Source organism: Mobula hypostoma, chromosome 5 (genome assembly GCF_963921235.1).
Source record: "Mobula hypostoma chromosome 5, sMobHyp1.1, whole genome shotgun sequence".
Classification (NCBI taxonomy): Eukaryota; Metazoa; Chordata; class Chondrichthyes; order Myliobatiformes; family Myliobatidae; genus Mobula; species Mobula hypostoma.
This window is the reverse complement of record NC_086101.1, coordinates 160242908-160257364: the sequence shown is the minus strand read 5'-3', so window position 1 is coordinate 160257364 and position 14457 is coordinate 160242908.

The following is a 14457-nucleotide window of genomic DNA, read 5'->3' as shown; positions in this document are numbered from 1 at the left end:
TAGGTTGTAGGATCAGTTTGTAGTCTGAATAGCAGTCTCTTGAGGTAGATTCCAAACATTAACTGTTTACAGACATTGGGCTCCTACGTAGATGAAATTACATCACCAATCTCCTTCCTAAACTTGAATATTAAATCGACTGGAGCTCATCCTGAAGATAATGTAATGCAGAAATCATTTGCTGTCTAATATAAGTTTGTTTTATGCCAGATGAATGAAATGATAAATGCTGCTCAAGAAAGTGACTCCAGGAGGTGTCTGAGACTGCTGTGTGAGTAACTTTCACTTCCTGTGGGAGGACAGAAGAACATCATTCTGTGCTGTCCAAAGAACCCCAGTGGGTAAACTAGGGTACCACCATGTTTCTCCATAGCACAATGCATTGGTGCAGAAATGGCCTGTGCAACCTTCAAAGAATTTCTAGACCCTAGAACAACCACTGCTTTTCCAGAGAACAGTTTCAGCACAGAAAGATAACTCATTTCAATGCGCCTGTACATTGCAAGGAAAAATATCAGTGACTATTCTTCTTGCTGGTAAAGGAAGAATGTATTTGTGAGGCAGAATTTGTTTAGTTAGAGTGTGGAATTCGTTGCCATAGACAGTTGTGGAGGCCAAGTCTTTGGATATTTTTAAAGTGGAGGTTGATAGGTTCTTGGTTAGTACAGGTGGGAAAAATTAAGGGGAAAAGGCAGGAGAATGGGATTGAGAGGGATAATAAATCAATCATGATGGAATGGTGAAGCAGACTCGATGGGCTGAATGGCATAATTCTGCTCCCATGCTTTATGGTCTCCTGGTCTAAACTTTAGACTCTAAAGGCATGCTTGCTTCACAATTTGGTTGTGAAACCTCTTGTCCTCTCCAGCTCAATGAATGATTTGGCCAAGACACTGCAGCAAGTGTAGGAAGGTTCTTGCCCTTAGATGAATAATGGGGAAAACTGCAAAAAAAAAAATCAAGGACAACAATGGCCCCCAAAACTCAGCTTTTTCTGTTCTACTGATTCTAGTTGTCTGGGATCTTTGGGTGGCTCACTTGTTTCACACCCCAGAATGTGGAAGACTACCATATCATTCTGTTTGATGTCTATATCTCATTCTACTGACTAACAATTCCTGTTTGTTCAGTTTCTAGTGGGCTTCAAAAGATTAAGACAGCAATCTAGCAATGGCTCCCCAACTGGAGTCAATATTGATTTGATTCTAAGTGCCGTTTCTGCAATTCAACAGCTACCTTGCTTGAGTGTGTGGATACTGGATAAGAAATTATGTACCACAAACAAGAGAAAATCTGCAGATGCTGGAAATCTGAGCAACACTCACAAAATGCTGGAGGAAGTCAGCACACCAGGCAGGATCTGTGGAAAGGAGTTCAGTCGATGCTTCAGGCTGAGATCTATCAGCAGGAGTCCTCCAGTTCCTCCAGCATTTTGTGTGTTTTGCCAAGAAATTAAGTATTGTTGTATAGCTATTTTAATGACTGTAGGAGCCATTAAATTTCTCCATCTGTCTTGACTGGAATGTGAGAAGATTAATGCCCCATGTCTTACTATCAGGGAAGTATCACAGACATCACAGTGACTCAATGGCACATTTAGATTGCTTTCAAGCTATTGTAAGTAGAGCAAAATGTATTAGCCTGAAAATGGGCTATTCTCCAGATGAGACTGTTGCACAATCATTTGTTCAGTAGAGTTACCTTTGCTGAGCTGTGAACTCCCCATGGAGTTCAGCAAAACAGAGCCAACTCCCAGGCCGGCAAACCATTTGGTGTATTGAATGAAAGAAAGTAACAGCCAGGGCAAGAGGTAAAGAAGGTAATGCATTTAATTATCAGCAGTATTTTGTTTCTCAGCTGGTCTTGAGTGATGGTAAATATTTGCAGATGTCAAATAGTTCAGAAATTTAAATCATTAGGACAACTACAAGTTGACAGCTAGAGAGCTAGAGAGCTGAGGTGCCACGTTGTGCTAGCTTGCTCAGCAGCACAGGTTTCCAGCTCCACAGGAGATGATGGATTCCGGAGCAAAAAGAAACGATTCTGTTGGAAGAACTCAATGGGTCAGGCAGCATCTAGGAGGCAAAGAGATGATCGATGTTTTCAACTGTGACCCTGCATGATACATCAATATCGATCTCCCTCCAGTGATGCTGTCCTCTGAGTTCCTTTGTCAGTTTTCACTTTGGCACTACAGCTGGGAAGTTGGATATCCCAAAACCTTCTGGATATCACTTCATATCACATGAGTTAAATTGGCTGACAAATAGAAGCAAAATACTGCAAGATATCATGAATAGTTCATGAACCCATGAACAGTACCTCAATATTTCTTATATTTTGCTCTATTTAATTTTGTAATTTATGGTAATTTTTGTCTTTGTACCATAACGCTGATGCAGAACAACACATTTCACGCCATATAAATCAGTGATAATAAATCTGATTTTCATTCTAATAATAACAGAAAATGTTGGAATACTTACCAAGTTAGACAGCATCTGTTGACAAAGAAGTGTAGTTAACTTGAAATTTTAACTCTGCTTCCTCTTTCACAGATGGGTCTTTGGTGTTTCCAGCATTTGCTGTTTTTATGACTGAAAGGCAGCTTCTACAAAATGAAGCTGAGGTGGATCTTTGAGATTCAACACTCTGGCTGAAGATGTTCAGAAATGCCTTAACATGACCTCTGCACTCGTTTTCTGGGCATTGCCTATTGAAGACAGCATTGTTCTACTTGCCATTAGGAGAACGTTATTCAGTCTACCATGAATAAGGAACCATTCACCTTATGAGACATTACCAGTTGTCCCCAACAGCTGGTCACTGTCTCCTACCTACACTGCTGGTGACTCAGCAGACCCAGTTACGGTGTATATGAATGGACATCAGTATTACAAGGACTCATGTGAGTTTAGGATTACATGGTCAATCAGAATAGACAATTTCTGTTCAATTGTAAATATGTTTCTTCTCCTCTTGCATTTTTATTAATTATCATCACATTGCCTCTCAAAAAATACCTAAACAATTCCTCTATCCTTGCAGATCACTGCCCCATCACCACTGTTCCTCCAATCTTTACCATTGCCTCAAAAATGTAGGTCTTTTTACCTCAGCTGTCCTGCATGAATCTGTTCAGTTCTGAAAGGTCTTAGCCAAATTTACAAATGATACCCACTGTAACCTCAACATGATGTATCATCTCTTCTTGCCCTCAGCAGCCTCTTCACAGCCCTTACACACTCATACACATCATCTTGCTTCAATATTACTCCACTGCTCAGCTCAAGTTAATTGCCCTCCCTCGATGGCATATTTATTCAATCATGGTGAAAGTATCTGCAGTAAATCTGGATCAGAATCAGGTTTAATATTCCTGGCATGCTGTATGTCATGAGATTTGTTGTTATGAAGCAGCAGTACATAGCAATAGGAAAGGTGCGTCGCATCCGGAGTTTCTCCAGTTAGCGGACGATTTCCCTCCACGCCTCTCTGACATAGTGGGGAACATAGTTACATTGCTTTTGCCATTGCCTTCTGCCAGGTGAGTTTCCAAAGAGATCACCAGCTTGTAACCCAGCACGGATGGAAAGTGTGCAGGGGAGCCGGCTGGATTCGAACACGGGACCTTTCGCCCCAAGTCCGGCACTGATGCCATTACGCCACCAGCCGGGTCTACATTGCAATAAATATTAATAAAAACTGTAAATTATAGAACTATATATTTTTTTGAAGTTAAATTACTAAGTAGTGCAAGAAGAGGAAAAAAGAAAATGTAGTGAGGTAGTGTTCATGAGTTCAAGGTCTATTCAGAAATCAGACGGCAGAGGGAAAGAAGCTGTTCTTGAATTGTTGAGTGTGTGCCTTCAAGATCCTGTACCTCCTTCCTGATGGTAGCAATGAGAAGAGGATATGTCCTGGGTAATGGGAGTCCTTAATGATGCACCCTTTTGAGGCATTGCTCCGTGAAAATGTCCTGGATACTACAAAAGCTAGTGTCCATGATGGAGCTGACTAATCTGACAACTCTCTGCAGCTTATCTCAATCCTGTGCAGTAGCTCCCATCCTCCACCCCACACCAGACAACGATACGGCCAATTAGAATGCTCTCTATAATACATCTGTCATTGGTGACATAAATAGAATTATTCTCTTTCTGCCTTGCTCTGTTACCTCCAGAGTTATCCATGGATTTATCCTTTGCCAAGTGTATGTTATCCTTTTGTATCTGCTGAGAGGACTTGGATTCCATATGAATTCCAATGACACCCACTCTGTCTCCCCATCATTTCATTTAACCATTACATTGCTTGACTGACATTTTGCAATTAGTTATGGCTGAATTGAGAAGTTATCCGGTTTAAGATGGTGCTACTGAAGGTGGTTCAAAAGGCAAGAAATTTGACTAAAAACATTACTAATAACACCTTTCCTGAAGGAAATTGTGGTAAACTATCACCAGAAACAATGAAGAGGTGAGCGAAGGTGAAGTGGATTCGAGGGATGAGCCATGCTGGTGCGTTGCAAAATCGACACAGATGGAGTTGGAGTGAGTGATTTGCAGAGAGGAGTCGAGGCAGAGGAGTTTTGATGCCCACCCGACCTACCTGGGTGTGAGGTTGGATCACTCCAAGCGCCAAGCCGATTTGGAGAAGTTGAGAACAGTTTTGGGATGGGTGGCATGGTCTAGGCCTTGAGCATTTCGCTGTGGCAGAGCCCAGCTCCTAATGCAAAGCACAATGCGTTGCTTGGACAATTTAAATGCCGACACCGATAGACAGGAAAGGTACAGTGTCGGGACTGGAGCCAATTTCGCTCGCTCTCCTGTCATGTTCACTCCTCTCTCCGTGGAGAGTCTGCCTCGTCTGCTGTGCTTTGTGTCTGCGAGCTTCGCTGTGATTTACCCTGCTAATATGATGAACAGAGACCAAAGTTTTGGGCCAACTCCAGGCTACTCCAGGGATTTGGATCTAAGGACTCTAGTTGCTTTAGAATGCTGTTGCTCACTTTCTATTGTTTGAATGATTTGTGTTTTTTCTCTTTCTCTGTGCATTCAGTATTGGTCTTTATTTTTTCTTATTTGGGTTTTTTCAGGTTCTTTGCTTTGTGGCTGCCTGTAAGCAGACAAATCTCAAGGTTGTATAGTATATATATTCTTTGATACTAAATATAAATTCAATCTTTGAATTATTTTCAGTCTCTAAGCTACCATACCCTTACAAAAAGTTCTAATCCCTCTGTCCATTGTGCTAGTCCGCAAGATCAACAACCCATCTGAGGCTGAGCTGAGTTTGCAGTCCCCTACAAACGACCACAATCACCAGCCTTTTTCACCATCGTAATATTGTACTAATTCTGTCTCAGTCCAGTTACTACTGAAACTCTGCCTTTGTCAACTTGTCCAAAGGTCACCTAGGCGGTTATTCATCTCAATTCTCCTTAAATAATGCTAAATTCAAAATTCTGTTCATCCTGTACCACCGCTTATTGAGATTGAGTTCCAAACCTATTTTGCCTCCTACTTCCAAATTCTCATCTATAGGATCCAAAGCCATGCTGAGGCATCACCATAGCAATATTTTAGTCTTGTTCAGACTTTCCAGCTCTACACTGGCTGTGACTTGTATGTTGGCACTAAATGGCTTACGATGGCTAAATTCTCCCAAACCTTGGGAATTTTGGAACAAGCCTGTGTATTACATAAATATGGATTCTATTCTTCCAGAACTTAACAATATTATCTACTGATTTGTTTTGAATTTAGAAACATCTCTACTTTTAAAATTTTAAATCTTTAGAAAGTGATGCAGTGAGCTTTATTCTTAAGGAATGGGTTTAATTTCCGCTGCTGCCTTTAAGGAGATTTTACGTTTTCCCTATGACCATGTGGGTTTCCTACAGGTGCTTCAGTTTCCTCTCACAGTCCAAAGGCGTACTGGTTGGAAGGTTAACAGGTCATTGTAAATTGTCCCATGATTAGGTTAGCATTAAATTGGGGGACTGCTGGGTGGCACGGATAGAAGGGCTGGAAGGGCCTATAACGCATTGTATCTCAATAAATAAATTTTTAAAATGTCAGTTGAAGTGACCTTCGCATTTTGATTTTAAAATATAGTCTAAAGTTTCATACAGTGAAGAAACACTTTTATATGAATTACAATTAGTTTGGAATTTTTTAATCCACATTTCTCATTCCAAACGTTTCCTTGGCTTGCCCACAGGACAGGCTGAAACATCAACGTAGGCGGACCAGCTAGGCTGCTGGAATTCATTTGTTTTCTTAATTGCTCCTCCTGATTTTCCCTTGAGCATCCTGTCTTGACTTGTGACAGGAATCACAACAAAATTTAAATACATGTTGGAAATATAAAACTTTTAATATGCCACCAATATGAAAAACACTGACAATTGATTTTATAATCATCAGTTTCCTTCATTCCATCCCCATCTATTCTGGTGATGAAGCAGAGAGAACAGTTGGTAGGAAACATATTTGCTGATTGATCAAGAGAGATTGTCTTTGGTAGTTAAAGAGACTGCACTGTAGCCAAGTAAATAAATTAAATTAAAGGAACTGGATGGAAATAAAGTTATGGCAATAAAAATTAGGTCAACATTGAATTTTAGAGATGATCGGCACAGAATATAGAACATAGAGCAGTAAAGCACGTTATATCTCCTTTGGCCTATATTGAGCCAACCTTTTGACCTACTCCAAGATTCATCTCAAGCAACACACATCAAAGTTGCTGGTGAACGCAGCAGGCCAAGCAGCATCTATAGGAAGAGGCGCAGTCGACATTTCAGGCCGAGACCCTTCGTCCGGACTAACTGAAGGAAGAGTGAGTAAGAGATTTGAAAGCTGGAGGGGGAGGGGGAGATCCAAAATGATAGGAGAAGACAGGAGGGGGAGGGATAGAGCCAAGAGCTGGACAGGTGATAGGCAAAAAGGGATACGAGAGGATCATGGGACAGGAGGTCCGGGAAGAAAGACGGGGGAGGGGGGGTGACCCAGAGGATGGGCAAGAGGTATATTCAGAGGGACAGAGGGAGAAAAAGGAGAGTGAGAGAAAGAATGTGTGCATAAAAAAGAGTAACAGATGGGGTACGAGGGGGAGGTGGGGCCTAGCGGAAGTTAGAGAAGTCAATGTTCATGCCATCAGGTTGGAGGCTACCCATACGGAATATAAGGTGTTGTTCCTCCAACCTGAGTGTGGCTTCATCTTTACAGTAGAGGAGGCCGTGGATAGACATGTCAGAATGGGAATGGGATGTGGAATTAAAATGTGTGGCCACTGGGAGATCCTGCTTTCTCTGGCGGACAGAGCGTAGATGTTCAGCAAAGCGGTCTCCCAGTCTGCGTCGGGTCTCACCAATATATAAAAGGCCACATCGGGAGCACCGGACGCAGTATATCACCCCAGTCAACTCACAGGTGAAGTGATGCCTCACCTGGAAGGACTGTTTGGGGCCCTGAATGGTGGTAAGGGAGGAAGTGTAAGGGCATGTGTAGCACTTGTTCCGCTTACATGGATAAGTGCCAGGAGGGAGATCAGTGGGGAGGGATGGGGAGGACGAATGGACAAGGGAGTTGTGTAGGGAGCGATCCCTGCGGAATGCAGAGAGAGGGGGGGAGGGAAAGATATGCTTAGTGGTGGGATCCCGTTGGAGGTGGCGGAAGTTACGGAGAATAATATGTTGGACCCGAAGGCTGGTGGGGTGGTAGGTGAGGACCAGGGGAACCCTATTCCTAGTGGGGTGGTGGGAGGATGGAGTGAGAGCAGATGTACGTGAAATGGGGGAGATGCGTTTAAGAGCAGAGTTGATAGTGGAGGAAGGGAAGCCCCTTTCTTTAAAAAATGAAGACATCTCCCTCGTCCTAGAATGAAAAGCCTCATCCTGAGAGCAGATGCGGCGGAGACGGAGGAATTGCGAGAAGGGGATGGCGTTTTTGCAAGAGACAGGGTGAGAAGAGGAATAGTCCAGATAGCTGTGAGAGTCAGTAGGCTTATAGTAGACATCAGTGGATAAGCTGTCTCCAGAGACAGAGACAGAAAGATCTAGAAAGGGGAGGGAGGTGTCGGAAATGGACCAGGTAAACTTGAGGGCAGGGTGAAAGTTGGAGGCAAAGTTAATAAAGTCAACGAGTTCTGCATGCGTGCAGGAAGCAGCGCCAATGCAGTCGTCGATGTAGCAAAGGAAAAGTGGGGGACAGATACCAGAATAGGCACGGAACATAGATTGTTCCACAAACCCAACAAAAAGGCAGGCATAGCTAGGACCCATACGGGTGCCCATAGCTACACCTTTAGTTTGGAGGAAATGGGAGGAGCAAAAGGAGAAATTATTAAGAGTAAGGACAAGATTCATCTAATGCTTCCCTCCCGAGTAGCTTTCATTTTTCTTTCATTCATGTGCCTATCTAAGAAATTATTGACTGTCCCTAATGTATCTGCCCCACCACCACCTAGCAAGATGCTCCATGCACCAATTAACCTACTAACCTACTGTAAAGTTCTACCTCTGATCTGCCCCTATACTTTCCTCTAATCTCTGTAAATTATGCAGTCTCATATTAGCCATTTATGAGATAAAGGAACTAGCTATCCACTGTAAATGCCTTTTATCATCTTATACAATTCCATCAAGTCAACTCTCATCCTCTTTCCCCCCAAAGAGAAAAGGCCTGGCTCACTCAACCTATCCACATAAGACATGCTCTCTAATGAAGGCAGCATCCTAGTAGTTTTCCTCTGCACCCTCTATAAAGCTGCCACATCCTTCCCATAATGAGGCGACCGGAACTGAACACAACATTCCAAGTTTGATCTGACCAGGGTTTTACAGAGTTGCGACATTACCTTATGGCTCTTGAACACAATCACAAGACTACTGGATATGGAAGGATGCCGGTACGCCCAGAGAAAACCCACATGGTCACAGGGAGAATGTACAAACTCCTTACAGACAGCGGCACAATTTGAACCCCGATCTTACAGCTGGCACTGTATCTGTAAAGCATTGTGCTAACTGCTATGCTACCGAGCTACCCTTGCTGAAGCTCTTAAGCCAAAGCCTCAGTTCCCAACTCTAACTCTATCTCACTCACACTACAGCCATTCCCACAACAGCCACGCCACTTAAACCTAATTTCTTTTTATTGACCCTTGCCAATTGGCTAATAACCCAAATTATCTCAAGGTCCTTAGAAAGTCTTGACAGGCCCCTATCACTTTTTAAATCTGGTGCCACACACCAAAAATAATGGTCCTGCAATTCATGCTCAGCAGAAAATCACCCACATTAACTTACTCACGGGATTGTTATTATTGACAAACCCATCATTTATTAAAGCAGGATCTTCCAGTGGCCACACATTTTAATTCCACGTCCCATTCCCATTCTGATATGTCTATCCACGGTCTCCTCTACTGTAAAGATGAAGCCACACTCAGGTTGGAGGAACAACACCTTATAGTCCGTCTGGGTAGCCTCCAACCTGCTGGCATGAACATTGACTTCTCAAACTTCTGCTAATGCCCCACCTCCCCCTCATACCCCATCCATTATTTATTTATATACACACATTCTTTTTCTCTCTCTCCTTTTTCTCCCTCTGTCCCCCTCACTAAACCCCTTGCACATCCTCTGCTTTTTCCCTGCCCTCCCCCTTGTCTTTCTCCCTGGGACTCCTGTCCCATGATCCTCTCATATCCCCTTTGCCAATCACCTGTCCAGCTCTTGGCTCCATCCCTCCCCCTCCCGTCTTCTCCTATCATTTTGGATCTCCCCCTCCCCCTCCCACTTTTAAATCTCTTACTAGCTCTTCTTTCAGTTAGTCCTGATGAAGGGTCTCAGCCCAAACGTCAACTGTACCTCTTCCTAGAGATGCTGCCTGGCCTGCTGTGTTCACCAGCAACTTTGATGTGTGTTGCTTGAAATTCCAGCATCTGCACATTGCCTCGTGTTTGCATTTATTGCTCATCCTCGTTCTCAGTTGCCTCTGAGCCACCTTCTTGAATTGTTACCAGCTTAGTGATAAATGTACTCCCAGAGCATTTTTAGATCTGTAATTTCAGGACTTTGGCTCAGCAATGATAGAAGGTTGGCTTTGAATTTCCAGGAAACAACAGGAATTCTGCAGATGCTTTGAATTTCCAGTTCAGGATTGTGCCTGTTTTGAAGGTGGTAGTGGTTTCCACATACACCTGCTATCCTGGTCCTTTTAGGTAGTAGATTTACAGAACTAAAGGGTGCTGTCAAAGAAACCTTGGCAAGATGCTGCAGCTGAATTTGTCAATAGCACAATTTTTAATCATCTTTCCTGAAGGAGGAACATATAGTGAATTGGCTGCTAATCAAAGTGTTGAGCTAGAGTGTGGTTGGAGTTGTAGACAAGAGATCATCTAGGCATGTTTCTACTGGTTCATTACAGGCAATAGATTTAGTTTAGGGGATTGTGAACTGAGTCACTACCGCTACTGGGTGCACAGTCTCTGGTGCACTTGTAGCTTCAGAACCTATATACCTGATACTGGCAAGTTTCTGTCCACAGGATGGGACAGAATCAATGGGGAATGTTTCTAATCTTGATGAATATCACTGAGGGTGGTTAGACCATTAGCTGAGATAGTCATTACTTAGTACAAGCCAGCTATTTGCCTAAAAGTTGGTAAGGTTTTCCTGTAGCTGGGCACTTGTTGCTGGTTATCCCAGAAGTTGCAAATGGAATAGACTACTCTGAATCATTAGTGAAAATCTCTTCTTCTGATCTCTTTATGGAGCAAAGAAGCTGACAATGATTTATCTTATCAGTCAATCCAACATTGCCCTCTTGATTTTATTTTATAAGGTCTCCTGAAAAACACATTCAGTCAAATGTGTCTCTTATCAGGAGCAGAGATAATCTGTCTCACCTCTGCATCTCGTCAAAAACAGCCAATGTTCTATAATTTCAAAAAGTCTGTAACGGCAACTATGAACCTTCCAGAATTTTTATAATTCTTAAAAAATATTCTTTCAAGAAAAGAAATCTGTCATCCTTTTCCACCAGCTTCCTTTGCCTCCAACTTCCACCCTGCCCTCACGTTTACCTGGTCCATTTCCGACACCTCTCCCTCCCCTTGCTCGATCTCTCTGTCTCTATCTCTGGAAACAGCTTATCTACTGATGTCTATTATAAACCCACAGACTCTCACAACTACTTGGGTTATACCTCCTGCCACCGTTACTTGTAAAACACAATACCTTTCTCTCAATTCTTCCGCATCTGCTCTGAGTATGAGGAGGATGAGGCTTTTCATTCCAGAACGTAGGAGATATCCTCCTTTTTCAAAAAAAGGGGCTTCCCTTCCTCTTTCATCAATACTGCCCTCAACCACACCTCTTCCATTTCACGCACGTCTGTTCTTACCCCATCCTCCTGCCACCCTACCAGGGATAGGGTTCCCTTTGTCCTCACCTACCATGCCACCAGCCTCCACATCCGGAATTTCCGCTATCTCCAACAGGATCCCATCACCAAGCACATCTTTCCCTCCCCCTCCCTACTTTCTGCTTTTCACAGGGGTCGCTCCCTTTGCAACTCTCTTGTCCATTCGTCTCTCCCCACTGATCTCCCTCCTGGCACTTATCCTTGCGAGCGGAACAAGTGCTATACCTGCTCCTACACCTCCTCCCTCACTACCATTCAGGGCCCCAAACAGTCCTTCCAGGTGAGGCGACACTTCACCTGTGTGTCTGTTGGAATCATATACTGTGTCTGGTGCTCCCGCTGTGGCCTCCTGTGTATCAATGAGACCGGTTGTGGATTGGGAGACCGCTTTGCTGAGCACAAACGCTCAATCCACCAGAAGAAGCAGGATTTCCCAGTGGCCACCCATTTTAATTCCACTTCCCATTCCTATTCTGATATGTCAATCCATGGCCTCCTCTACTGTCACCATGAGGCTACACTCAGGTTGGAGGAACAGCACCTTGTCTGGGTAGCCTCCAACCTGATGGCATGAACATCAATTTCTCAAACTTCTGGTAATGTTCTCCTGCTCTCCCTCCCCCACCATTCCCCATCCCCTTTTCCCTCACTCACAATATTGCCTTGCCTGCCCATGACCTCCCTCTGGTGCTCCTCCCCCCTTTTCTTACTTTCATGGCCTTCTGTCTTCCATTAGATTCCTCCTTCTCCAGCCTTGTATCTCTTTCACCAATCAACTTCCCAGCTCTTTACTTTATCCCTCCCCCTCCAGGTTCACCCATCACCTTGTGTTTCTCACTCCCCTCCCCCACCTTTTAAATCTACTCCTCATCTTTTCTTCTCCAGTCCTGCCGAAGGGTCTCGGCCCAAAATGTCCACTGAGACTGCCTGGCATGCCACGGAAATCAAGCAATACCAACCTGCCAGAAATTTCCACACTGTATGGACAGATAGAAGTCCTTTTTTTCCCAGTTTGGGACCATGGCTGTAATAATCTTAGAGCCAGGTGGTCCTGGAAGAAGGCAAAATGAGAATCGGTGAACAAGTCCACAACAGCTTGGTTGCTGATGCACACCATATCCAGCCAATCATCATTCCCAGCGTACGTGCATTTCTTTTCATAAACTATCCCTTTTTTATTATTAGGTGAGCTTTGGAACAGTAGTGGGACATAAAGATTGACCATCGACAACCAAGTACCAGATACAATGAATAATTTGATATGACTTTATTTGAATTAAGCATTTCTTTGTTATTGAAGCTACCTCTTCAGTCATGGAAGATGTCTCAGTTGATGGTATAACCATTGCTAAATATTACCAGGCCACCCCGTTCCAAGCATAATTGCCATTGTGATCAAATTATTTTTAAAATGTTGTGCTCCAAAAACAAGTTTAATGTACAAAGAGGACATTTTATGAACTGTATTCAAACTTTGATCTTTTACATGATGCATAAAAATGATACACTTTAGATTTGTTATTTTTTGGAGGTTTATTCTGATGTTGTTCTCCTCTCAGTATTAACTCATTGATAGATGTAGAATTTCCAATTCTCCACATCTGGTTTATTTGTAATTTCTCTCTATGAACCAGTATGAAATTTTGAGAAGGCATGCGGCTTAGCTCTGTGCACACCAAGGACTGACCTGAAGTTATTTCATATGGCAACATCTGAGAGGTGTGCTGCAGATGTCTGGAGGAGGATATGGGAGGACTAGATTAAAGTCCAGGTCCCAGAGGAACAGTGTTCATACTTCAAGCACAAGGCCAAATGACATATGGAACAAATTACCAGTGCAGGTGGCCAAACAGAAAATTTAAGAGTTTCAAAAAGGAAACAGATATGGAAAGGTTCCTGCCATCTGAAAAGAGTCAGCTTGTTAAAGAGACATAATTGGAGCTAATGGCAAGTGGGACTAATTGGATTATGCTGTTGCGAAGATACTACCATGAGCATGATTGAGCTGGTCATCCTTTTGCAACACAGCACCTCATGAGGAGACCACTGTTTTAAAATTTGTATTATCTCACCAATAATATCAGTGCACTATTAGACCTCTTTGAGAGATACCCAAAATGATTTGACAGGTAAAACAAGCTGGGAGCAATGAAATCCATTAACTGCCACTGATTGACAAGGGGTCTGGTTTCAGTTATAACTGCGGTTGAGGTGTTTATATTTAGTTGTCCATATGCAGAATTAGTTAAGGATTAGTTAGCGATCCTATACTACAATGTTATACAATAAGCCCTAACATGAATACATGAGCAAGCATCAGATGACATTAGTTATTGTTTAGCTATGATAGTATCAATGTCTTAGCTCTGAAGGAGGCTGGCTCAGAGGTTACGATGCTGGTGTATGGTGATGATGATGTCCATATCTTGGCTCAACGGGGAAGAGAAGATACTCTATACCAGTGGTGCCAGGATAACAACCTCTTCCTCGATATCAAAAACAAAAGAGCTGATTGTCGATTACAGGAGAAATGGAGACAGACTCATCCCGATCAACATCAATGGGGCTGTGGTTGAGAGGGTGAGTAGTTTCAGGTTCCTCAGTATACACACCACTGAAGATCTCACCTGGACTGTACACATTAGCTGTGTGGCAAAAAAATAAAGCACAGCAGCATCTCTTCCACCTCAAGCGACTGAAGAAGTTTGGCATGAACTCCCAAATCCTCAAGACTTTCTACAGGGGCACCATTGAGATCATCCTGACTGGCTGTATCACTGCCTGGTACAGGAACTGCACCAGCCTTGATCGCCAGGCACTGCAGAGAATGGTACGAGCAGCCCAGCACATCCGTGGATGTGAACTTCCCTCCACTGAGGACAATTACAGCAGCAGGTGCATAACGAAGGCCTGGAAGATCAACGGAGACACCAGTCACCCCAACCATAAACTGTTTCAGCTGCTTCCGTCTGGCAAATGGTACCGCAGCATTCAAGCCAGGACTGACAGGCTATGGGAC